This window comes from Triticum dicoccoides, chromosome 5A, assembly GCF_002162155.2.
Source record: "Triticum dicoccoides isolate Atlit2015 ecotype Zavitan chromosome 5A, WEW_v2.0, whole genome shotgun sequence".
NCBI lineage: Eukaryota > Viridiplantae > Streptophyta > Magnoliopsida > Poales > Poaceae > Triticum > Triticum dicoccoides.
This window is the reverse complement of record NC_041388.1, coordinates 542,401,760-542,414,624: the sequence shown is the minus strand read 5'-3', so window position 1 is coordinate 542,414,624 and position 12,865 is coordinate 542,401,760.

Genomic DNA, 12,865 nt, shown 5'->3' with positions numbered 1-12,865 from the left:
GAATCCTATAGGATTAGCAATGAGTGTTTGATGTCACAGAAAAAACAAAGGAATTGTAAAAAGAGGTTGGAGTGGATGTTAGGTTTCCTATGAAAAATGTAGTACAAAATATTCCATAGGAAAAATTCCTATGGAATCTAATCCTATGAATCAAAGGACCAACATAGGAAAAATCCTAAGGATTTCAATCCTCTAGGGGCTCATTCGGTTTGGAGGAAATCTAAACGTAGGAATTTGGAGTAGTATAGGAATTTGATAGGATGGCACTTGCCATCTTAAGGAATTGACTTGCTTCGTTCCTACGCGCAAAATGAGATTTGAGTGGATGTGTAGTTTCCTCCAAAAGCATAGGAAATGAATAGTATTCCTACGAAATTCCTTTACGCATTTCCTACAAACCGAATGCATATATAGGAAATTTTCCGCTGGAATTCTTGTTCCCATGTTTTTCCTATAAAAATCCTTCAAACCGAATGAGGCCTAGAAATCCTATAAAATTCCTTTGAATCAAAGAAACCCTTAGCTTGAACAAGTTGTTGGGGAACGTAGCAGAAATTCAAAAATTTTCCTACGTAACACCAAGATCTATCTATGGAGAGACCAGCAACGAGTAGAAAGGAGAGTGCATCTACATACCCTTGTAGATCGCTAAGCGGAAGCGTTCAAGTGTACGGGGTTGATGGAGTCGTACTCGTCGTGATTCAGATCACCGATGATCAAGTGCCGAACGGACGGCACCTCCGCGTTCAACACACGTACAGCCCGGTGACGTCTCCCACGCCTTGATCCAGCAAGGAGAGAGGGAGAGGTTGAGGAAGACTCCATCCAACAGCAGCACAACGGCGTGGTGGTGATGGAGGAGCGTGGCAATCCTGCAGGGCTTCACCAAGCACCATGGGAGAAGAGGAGGAGGGAGAGGGGCAGGGCTGCACCAACGAGAGATCAAATCGCGTGTTATGGGCAGCCCCATGCCTCAATATATATAGGGGGAGGGGAGGGCTGCGCCCCCTTTAGGGTTTCCCACCCCCAAGGGGTGCGGCCAGCCCTAGATGGGAAATGGGCGGCGGCCAAGGGAGGATTCCCTCCCCCCCAAGGCACCTAGGAGGTGCCTTCCCCTCCTAGGACTCTTCATTAGGGTTCCCCTTTGACCCTAGGCGCATGGGCCATGAGGGAAGTGGCGCCCCAGCCCACTTTGGGCTGGATCCCTTCCCACTTCAGCCCATGGGACCCTCCGGGATAGGTGGCCCCACCCGGTGGACCCCCGGGACCCTTCCGGTGGTCCCGGTACAATACCGATGACCCCGAAACTTGTCCCGATGGCCGAAACAGGACTTCCTATATATAAATCTTTACCTCCGGACCATTCCGGAACTCCTCGTGACGTCCGGGATCTCATCCGGGACTCCGAACAACATTCGGTAACCACATAGAAGCTTCCTTTATAACCCTAGCGTCACCGAACCTTAAGTGTGTAGACCCTACGGGTTCGGGAGACATGCAGACATGACCGAGACGTTCTCCGGTCAATAACCAACAGCGCGATCTGGATACCCATGTTGGCTCCCACATTTTCCACGATGATCTCATCGGATGAACCACGATGTCAAGGACTTAATCAATCCCGTATTCAATTCCCTTTGTCTATCGGTATGTTACTTGCCCGAGACTCGATCGTCGGTATCCAATACCTTGTTCAATCTCGTTACCGGCAAGTCACTTTACTCGTTCCGTAACACATCATCCCGTGATCAACTCCTTGGTCACATTGCGCATATGATGATGTCCTACCGAGTGGGCCCAGAGATACCTCTCCGTTTACACGGAGTGACAAATCCCAGTCTCGATCCGCATAAAACAATAGATACTTTCGGAGATACCTGTAGTGCACCTTTATAGTCACCCAGTTACGTTGCGACGTTTGATACACCCAAAGCATTCCTACGGTATCCAGGAGTTACACGATCTCATGGTCAAAGGAAGAGATACTTGACATTGGCAAAGCTCTAGCATACGAACTACACGATCTTTGTGCTAGGCTTAGGATTGGGTCTTGTCCATCACATCATTCTCCTAATGATGTGATCCCGTTATCAACGACATCCAATGTCCATAGCCAGGAAACCATGACTATCTGTTGAACATAACGAGCTAGTCAACTAGAGGCTCACTAGGGACATATTGTGGTCTATGTATTCACACGTGTATTACGATTTCCGGATAATACAGTTATAGCATGAATAAAAGACAATTATCATGAACAAGGAAATATAGTAATAATACTTTTATTATTGCCTCTAGGGCATATTTCCAACAGTCTCCCACTTGCACTAGAGTCAATAATCTAGTTCACATCGCCATGTGATTAACACTCACAGGTCACATCGCCATGTGACTAATACCCAAGAGTTTACTAGAGTCAGTAGTCTAGTTCACATCACTATGTGATTAATACTCAATGAGTTTTATGTTTGATCATGTTGCTTGTGAGAGAGGTTTTAGTCAACGGGTCTGAACCTTTCAGATCCGTGTGTGCTTTACAAATCTCTATGTCATCTCCTAGATGCAGCTACCACGCTCTATTTGGAGCTATTCCAAATAACTGTTCCACTTGGAGCTATTCTAAATTGTTGCCCCATAATACGTATCCGGTATCTCTACTTAGAGCTATCCGGATAGGTGTTAAGCTTGCATCGACGTAACCTTTACGACGAACTCTTTTACCACCTCCATAATCGAGAAAATTCCTTAGTCCACTAGTTACTAAGGATAACTTTGACCGCTGTCTGTGATCCATTCTTGGATCACTCTTGTACCCCTTGACTAACTCATGGCAAGGCACACTTCAGGTGCGGTACACAGCATAGCATACTATAGAGCCTATGTCTTAAGCATAGGAGACGACCTTCGTCCTTTCTATTCTGCCATGGTCGAGCTTTAAGTCTTAACTTCGTACCTTACAACTCAGGCAAGAACTTCTTCTTTGACTGATCCTATCTTGAATACTTTCAAGATCATGTCAAGGTATGTGCTCATTTGAAAGTATTATTAAGTATTTTGATCTATCCTTATAGATCTCGATGCTCAATGTTCAAGTAGCTTAATCCAGGTTTTCTATTGAAAAACACCTTTCAAATAACCCTATATGCTTTCTAGAAATTCTACATCATTTCTGATCAACATATACTCATCAGAAATTCTATAGTGCTCCCACTCACTTCTTTGGAAATACAAGTTTTTCATAAAACTTTGTACAAACCCAAAATCTTTGATCATCATCAAAGCATACATTCCAACTCCGAGATGCTCACTCCAGTCCTTAGAAGGATTGCTGGAGCTAGCATACCTTTTAGCATCCTTAGGATCGACAAAACCTTTCTGATTGTATTACATACAACCTTTCCTTAAGAAACTGGTAAGGAAACTCGTTTTGACATCCATCTGCCAGATTTCATAAATGCAGCTAATGCTAACATGATTCCGACGGACTTAAGCATCGCTACGGATGAGAAAATCTCATCGTAGTCAACTCCTTGAACTTGTGAAAAACTCTTCGCCACAAGTCGAGCTTCATAGACGGTGATATCACCATCCACGTCCGTCTTCTTCTTAAAAGATCCATTTATCTCAATGGATTGCCGATCATCGGGCAAGTCCATCAAAGTCCATGCTTTGTTCTGATATATGGATACCATCTCGGATTTCATGGCTTCTAACCATTTGTCAGAATTCGGGCCCACCATCGCTTCTCCATAGCTCGTAGGTTCATTGTTGTCTAGCAACATGACCTTTAAGACAGGATCACCTTACCACTCCGAAGTAGTACGTGTCCTTGTCGTCCTACGAGGTTCGGTAGTGACTTGATCCGAAGCTTCATGATCACTATCATAAGCTTCCACTTCAATTGGTGTAGGTGCCACAGGAACAACTTCCTGTGCCCTGCCACACACTAGTTGAAGAGACGGTTCAATAACCTCATCAAGTTTCCACCATCCTCCCACTCAATTCTTTCGAGAGAAACTTTTCCTCGAGAAAGGACCCGATTCTAGAAACAATCCATATTGCTTTCGGATCTGAATCAGGAGGTATACCCAACTGTTTTGGGTTTCCTATGAAGATGCATTTTATCCGCTTTGGGTTCGAACTTATCAACCTGAAACTTTTTCATATAAGCGTCGCAGCCCCAAACTTTTAAGAAACGACAACTTTAGGTTTCTCTAAACCATAATTCATACGGTGTCATCTCATCGGAATTACGTGGTGCCCTATTTAAAGTGAATGTGGTTGTCTCTAATGCCTAACCCATGAACGATAGTGGTAATTCGATAAGAGACATCATGGTACGCACCATATCCAATAGGGTGTAACTATGATGTTCGGACACACCATCACATTATGGTGTTCCGGGCGGTATTAATTGCGAAACAATTTCCACAATGTCTTAATTGTGTGCCAAAACTCGTAACTCAGATATTTATCTCTATGATCATATCATAGACATTTTATCCTTTTGTCACAATGATCTGCTACTTCACTCTGAAATTACTTGAACCATTCAATAATTCAGACTTGTTTTCATCAAGTAAATATACTCAACATTTACTCGAATCATCTGTGAAGTAAGAACATAATGATATTCACTGCATGCCTCAGCACTCATTCGACTGCACACATCAAAATGTGTTACTTCCAATAAGTTGCTATCTTGTTCCATCTTACTGAAAACGAGGCTTTTCAGTCATCTTGTCCATGTGGTATGATTTGCATATCTCAAGTGATTCATAATCAAGTGAGTCCAAACGATACATCTGCATGGATTTTCTTCATGCGTATACACCAATAGACATGGTTCGCATGTCTCAAACTTTTCTAAAACGAGTGAGTCCAAAGATCCATCAACATGGAGCTTCTTCATGCGTTTTATACCATTATGACTTACATGGCAGTGCCAGAAGTAAGTGGTACTATCATTACTATCTTATATCTTTTGGCATGAAAATGTGTATCCCTACGATCAAAATTCAATAAACCATTCCTTTAGGTGCAAGAGCACTTATTCAGGTTTAATACTAATCTTGATGGTAGAGGGAGCGTGCGATGTTAGATCACATCAAACTTGGAAACACTTCCAACACATGTCGTCAGCTCACCTTTAGCTAGTCTCCGTTTTATTCCGTAGCTTTTATTTCGAGTTACTAACACTTAGCAGCCGAACCGGTATCTAATACCCTGGTGCTACTAGGAGTACTAGTAAAGTACACATTAACATAATGTATATCCAATATACTTCTATCGACCTTGCCAGCCTTCTCATCTACCAAGTATCTAGGGTAATCTTGCTCCAGTGGTTGTTCCCCTTATTACAGAAGCACTTAGTCTCGGGTTTGGGTTCAACCTCGGGTTTCTTCATTGGTCCAGCAGCTGATTTGCCGTTTCATGAAGGATCCCTTCTTGCCCTTGCCCTTCTTGAAACTAGTGGTTTCACCAACCATCAACAATTGATGCTCCTTCTTGATTTCTACTTTCGCGGTGTCAAACATCACGAATACCTCAAGGATCATCATATCTATCCTTGATATGTTATAGTTCATCACGAAGCTCTAGCAGCTTGGTGGCAATGACTTTGGAGAAACATCACCATCTCATCTGGAAGATTAACTCCCACTCGATTAAAGTGATTGTTGTACTTAGACAATCTGAGCACAAGCTCAACGATTGAGCTTTTCTCCCTTAATTTGTAGGCTAAGAAAATTGTCGGAGGTCTCATACCTCTTGACGTGGGCACGAGCCTGAAATCCCAATTTCAGCCCTCGAAACATCTCATATGTTCCGCGATGTTTTGAAAAACGTCTTTAGTGCCTCAACTCTAAACCGCTTAACTGAACTATCACGTAGTTATCAAAACGTGTATGTCCGATGTTCGCAACATCCACAAACGACGTTTGGGGTTCGGCACACTGAGCAGTGCATTAAGGACATAAGCTTTCTACTGATCGCATAATCGCTACTATCAACTTTCAACTATAATTTTCTCTAGGAACATATCTAAAACAGTAGAACTATAGCGCGAGCTACGACATAATTTGCAAAGAGTCTTTTGACTATGTTCAAGATAATTAAGTTCATCTTATGAACTCCCACTTAGATAGACATCCCTCTGGTCATCTAAGTGATCACATGATCCGAGTCAACTAGGCCGTGTCCGATCATCACGTGAGACGGACTAGTCATCATCGGTGAACATCTTCATGTTGATCGTATCTATCATACGACTCATGCTCGACCTTTCGGTCTCCGTGTTCCGAGGCCATGTCTGCACATGCTAGGCTCGTCAAGTTAACCCTAAGTGTTTTCGCTGTGTAAAACTGTCTTACACCCGTTGTATGTGAACGTAAGAATCCATCACACCCGATCATCATGTGGTGCTTAGAAGCGACGAACTATAGCAACGGTGCACAGTTAGGGGAGAACACTTCTTGAAATTTTGTAAGGGATCATCTTATTTACTACCGTCGTCCTAAGTAAACAAGATGCATAAACATGATAAACATCACATGCAATCAAATAGAGTAGTGACATGATATGGCCAATATCATATAGCTCCTTTGATCTTCATCTTCGGGGCTCCATGATCATCTTGTCACCGGCATGACACCATGATCTCCATCATCATGATCTCCATCATCGTGTCTTCATGAAGTTGTCACGCCAATGACTACTTCTACTTCTATGGCTAACGCGTTTAGCAATAAAGTAAAGTAAGTTACATGGCGTTCTTCAATGACACGCAGGTCATACAAAAAATAAAGACAACTCCTATGGCTCCTGCCGGTTGTCATACTCATCGACATGCAAGTCGTGAATCCTATTACAAGAACATGATCAATCTCATACATCACATATCATTCATCACATTCTTCTTGGCCATATCACATCACATAGCATACCCTGCAAAAACAAGTTAGACGTCCTCTAATTGTTGTTTGCATGTTTTACGTGGCTGCTAAGGGTTTCTAGCAAGAACGTTTCTTACCTACGCAAGACCACAACGTGATATGCCAATTGCTATTTACCCTTCACAAGGACCCTTTTCATCGAATCCGTTCCGACTAAAGTGGGAGAGACTGGCACCCGCTAGCCACCTTATGCACCAAGTGCATGTCAATCGGTGGAACCTGTCTCACGTAAGAGTACGTGTAAGGTCGGTCCGGGCCGCTTCATCCCACAATACCGTCGAAACAAGATTGGACTAGTAACGGTAAGCATATTGAACAACATCAACGCCCACAACTACTTTGTGTTCTACTCGTGCAAAGAATCTACGCAATAGACCTAGCTCATGATGCCACTGTTGGGGAACGTAGCAGAAATTCAAAAAATTTCCTACGTAACACCAAGATCTATCTATGGAGAGACCAGCAACGAGTAGAAAGGAGAGTGCATCTACATACCCTTGTAGATCGCTAAGCGGAAGCGTTCAAGTGAACGGGGTTGATGGAGTCGTACTCGTCGTGATTCAGATCACCGATGATCAAGTGCCGAACGGACGGCACCTCCGCGTTCAACACACGTACAGCCCGGTGACGTCTCCCACGCCTTGATCCAGCAAGGAGAGAGGGAGAGGTTGAGGAAGACTCCATCCAACAGCAGCACAACGGCGTGGTGGTGATGGAGGAGCGTGGCAATCCTGCAGGGCTTCACCGAGCACCATGGGAGAAGAGGAGGAGGGAGAGGGGCAGGGCTGCACCAACGAGAGATCAAATCGCGTGTTATGGGCAGCCCCATGCCTCAATATATATAGGGGGAGGGGAGGGCTGCGCCCCCTTTAGGGTTTCCCACCCCCAAGGGGTGCGGCCAGCCCTAGATGGGAAAGGGGCGGCGGCCAAGGGAGGATTCCCTCCCCCCAAGGCACCTAGGAGGTGCCTTCCCCTCCTAGGACTCTTCCTTAGGGTTCCCCTTTGACCCTAGGCGCATGGGCCATGAGGGAAGTGGCGCCCCAGCCCACTTTGGGCTGGATCCCTTCCCACTTCAGCCCATGGGACCCTCCGGGATAGGTGGCCCCACCCGGTGGACCCCCGGGACCCTTCCGGTGGTCCCGGTACAATACCGATGACCCCAAAACTTGTCCCGATGGCCGAAACAGGACTTCCTATATATAAATCTTTACCTCCGGACCATTCCGGAACTCCTCGTGACGTCCGGGATCTCATCCGGGACTCCGAACAACATTCGGTAACCACATACAAGCTTCCTTTATAACCCTAGCGTCACCGAACCTTAAGTGTGTAGACCCTACGGGTTCGGGAGACATGCAGACATGACCGAGACGTTCTCTGGTCAATAACCAACAGCGGGATCTGGATACCCATGTTGGCTCCCACATGTTCCACGATGATCTCATCGGATGAACCACGATGTCAAGGACTTAATCAATCCCGTATTCAATTCCCTTTGTCTATCGGTATGTTACTTGCCCGAGACTCGATCGTCGGTATCCAATACCTTGTTCAATCTCGTTACCGGCAAGTCACTTTACTCGTTCCATAACACATCATCCCGTGATCAACTCCTTGGTCACATTGCGCATATGATGATGTCCTACCGAGTGGGCCCAGAGATACCTCTCCGTTTACACGGAGTGACAAATCCCAGTCTCGATCCGCATAAAACAATAGATACTTTTGGAGATACCTGTAGTGCACCTTTATAGTCACCCAGTTACGTTGCGACGTTTGATACACCCAAAGCATTCCTACGGTATCCAGGAGTTACACGATCTCATGGTCAAAGGAAGAGATACTTGACATTGGCAAAGCTCTAGCATACGAACTACACGATCTTTGTGCTAGGCTTAGGATTGGGTCTTGTCCATCACATCATTCTCCTAATGATGTGATCCCGTTATCAACGACATCCAATGTCCATAGCCAGGAAACCATGACTATCTGTTGAACATAACGAGCTAGTCAACTAGAGGCTCACTAGGGACATATTGTGGTCTATGTATTCACACGTGTATTACGATTTCCGGATAATACAGTTATAGCATGAATAAAAGACAATTATCATGAACAAGGAAATATAATAATAATACTTTTATTATTGCCTCTAGGGCATATTTCCAACACAAGTTTGTGACAACGATTTGTTGAGCATGGAGGTGAGGCCTTGGGCGCATATTAGGAAGAGATATGGAGAGACTGGACATCCTTGTCGAAGCCCTCTAGATGGAGTAAAATATGGTAACAACTCTCCATTAACCTTCACTAGTAGAAAAAGGGTCAAACGTGAAGCACATTAGTGCCGGTTTGATTTTGGCCCGGTACTAATGGTACCGTTAGTGCCGGTTCGAACGGATTTGCATTAATGCCGGTTCGTGTTGAACCTTTAGTACCGGTTCGTGGCACGAATCGGTACTAAAGGGGTGGTGGCAGGCTGGCTTCAGGCCGGGGCCCCACGATCACCTTTAGTACCGGTTCGTGGCACGAACCGGTACTAAAGGTCTAACCTTTAGTACCGGTTCATGCCATGAACCGGTACTAAAGGGGTCTGACCTATAGTATCGGTTTGTGACACAAACCGGCACTATAGGAGAATTTTCAAACTCTACCCCCCTCCCCCCGTGTGTCGCCATTTCAGTTCTGAAAAAATAAAAAAAATGATAAAAACTTCAAAAAATAAAATCCTTTGAGAGGTAGTTATATTACTACATCTACTAGTTAGGAAAATTTAAAAATTACAATTTGGACATGTTTTGCAAAAAGTGTAGGGAAAATGTAAAACGGCTATAACTTTTGCATACGATGTTGGAAAAAAACGTATAATATATCCAAAAATTCAGCACGAAAATCCGCATCCGATGGAGACCGCCTACGGCATGTTTGGAATTTTTTAGAATCCTCAAATTCCAAAAGGAAAAAAAAGATATGGTCAAATTTCAGTTTGTTCAAAAAAATTTGGTTAAATCTGGTCAAACTACTTATTCAAGAAGTATTAATGTTACTACATAATTATTCAAGAATATTAGTGTTACTAAATAATTATTTCAATTTTTTGAATTTTGGTCAAATCTGGTCAAACTATGGTCAAACTGTGGTCAAACTATGGTCAAACTTATTCAAGAAATATTAGCGTTACTAAATAATTACTGTTATTTAGAATAATAGCTTCAAACTCAAACGGTGAAATGTGTGACTTCATGCTCAAGCTAAACTCCTGAGAGTTAATAGGATTGACATCTTACTATTGTCAGGAAAACAACAAGTGCAGACTTGGAAACGAAGGAGAATAGAACCCGAAAGTTAAGCGTGCTCGGGCTGGAGTAGTGAGAGGGATGGGTGACCGTAGATGATTTGGAATGAGTGATCCATACTTGAGAAATTAAGAGAGGTGATTAGAGACTAAATCATCAAATAATTCAAAAAAATTAAAAATCAAAAAAAAATTCCAAAATTTTCAAAAAAAATTTCAAAAAAACCTTTAGTACCGGTTGGTAACACCAACCGGTACTAAAGGTCCCCCATACCAGGGCGCGAGCTCACGCCACGTGGTGGCACTTTAGCGCCGGTTCGTGTCGAACCGGTACTAAAGGGGGTGGGGGGGCCTTTAGTGCCCACCCTTTAGTGCCGGTTATGGAACCGGCACTAAAGGCCCTTATGAACCGGCGCTAAAGCTCCGTTTTCTACTAGTGCTTGATGGTGAATCTGACTGACGAAACACACTTCATAATGAGGCTGGTAAAGCGATCTCCGAAGCCCAGTTTAGCCAACATGGCTTCGAGATAATGCCATTCTACGCGATTGTATGCTTTAAGCATATCAAGTTTGATGGCACAACTGAAATTCTTACCCTTCTTTCTTCGTGTGATAGCATGAATGCACTCATAGGCCACTAGAACATTGTCCGTAATTAAGCGGCCTGAAACAAAAGCACTTTGTTCCTCCCCAATGACCTCATCGAGGATGAGCCGAAGGTGGTTGGCCACTGTCTTGACAGCGATTTTGTACAAGACAGGGCACAAAGCTATTGATCTGTATTGTGAGATTTTCTGGGATGATGGACTTTGGGGATCAGAGTGATTGCCGTGTCATTCAGCCCCAATGATAACTCCCCACCATTCAGAAAGCTCAAAATTGCCAAAGTAATTTCCTCCCCAACGACATCCCAGTGTCGTTGGTAGAATCCTGCAGTAAATCTGTCCACGCCTGGCGCTTTGGAAGGCGCCATGTCAAACAGCGCTGTTTTTACCTCGGCCGCCATGTACTCCCGCTCGAGTATGTAGTTCATATCACCGGTGACCCGCGGGTGTACGCATTGCAACAACTCCTCCATCGGATTGTAGCCTCGTGACTGGTAAAGGGCTTGATAGAAATTAGTGATTTCCTCCTTTACCTCGACTGGATCACTGCTCACATGACGTGCTGTGATACGCTGGCCCTGTGCTCGAAGGAAATCTACAGGACCACTACGTGCTGCTGCTATTACTGGAGTACAATTTAGCACAGACAGGGAAAATAAACAAAACAATGGCCCGAAGCGTAAGAGGGTGCTCGTAGTCGTAGAGCAGCACAAGAGAAACTGGAATTCTATTGATCACGGGACACATGCACGGTCCGCACACCACACGTACGCATCGGCCACGGATTGATCAGGAAGAAAAATGGCACAAATCAGGACCGCAGTCGTCGTCGAAAGCAGACTGCAGTACGGAGTGCACACAGACACAGGTTACAGAGGCGTGCTAACTTTGAGTGGCACCATTTCGAACACTCAGACGGCTTATCAGACGGGGGCCGTAGACGTCCCGATCGGTCTGGTAAGATCGGCACCAAGTGCGCGAGGCCGTTCTGCTAGCCGTCAACGTAAGTGTCAGACTTACATTCCCAGCTGGCTTACTGGCTCAGGCTAACAATCAAACAGAGTTGCGTGTGGCTAGTAGATTGCTTGATCGCCCGATTAGGAATATATAGCTGGATGATTGGTACAGTACGTCGCTCCTTCGTGCTCACATGTTCTACTCCGGTTCCTGTCCGGCGGCGATCGATCGCGTAGTACAACGCCAAAGCATTGTCAACCAATATATTATGACACAAGGCGACCCTGGGAGTGCTCAGGAGCTGTTTTTGTCTCCCACTCACTAAGTCTTATCTAAACTTGGTGGTTTCTCTTAATAGAAATCGGAGAGGAGACTCTCTTTTATCAAACACAAAAAAAGGTCTTATCCTAAAACTACTGCATACTTCGCTCACCAGCTAGGGCTCATATCGTAAGCGGAGTATGAGTTTTGCGATTTACTCGTTGCCTCTTGTCAATTCTGGCTTGCGGCTAGTAGCTAGAATGTGCACTCGAATGGAATGGAAAGGATATTTATTTTCAACGTGCAAGTATGACTAGCCGTGGAAATTAAACTAATGAGAAGTGCGCTGATACATCCTTGTACACGTAAGGTAGGCCGCGACGCCAGGAATTTTTGGCTGGGCGAGCAAGCCTCGTCTCCGCTTCCACAACCATCCTCAATGTCTTCATCCACGGCCTCTGGAGCTGGAAGCTAAGTTGCGATCGAGGACGACGACGGTGGCTTGCTTTTCTTCCTTTGTCTGTTCCGGCTTTTCTTCCTTTGTCTGTGGAAGCTAAGTTGCGATCGAGCAGTGAAAGGCCTCTATTCTTGTACCAAGGAAGGGAGCCCGCGCGCTCCTGCTCGGTGAGCCAAATCGTCGCGGTCCGACTCCGCGACATCTCGTCCGCGTTTGTTTGTTGGAAAAAGTCCATTTCAAACCTTGAACTTGTAGAGGTTGGATGGAACAAACCCGCAAATCGGAATCCTGGTCGACTGCACCTTGAACTCTGCAATGCCGGTCTAAAGCGAACC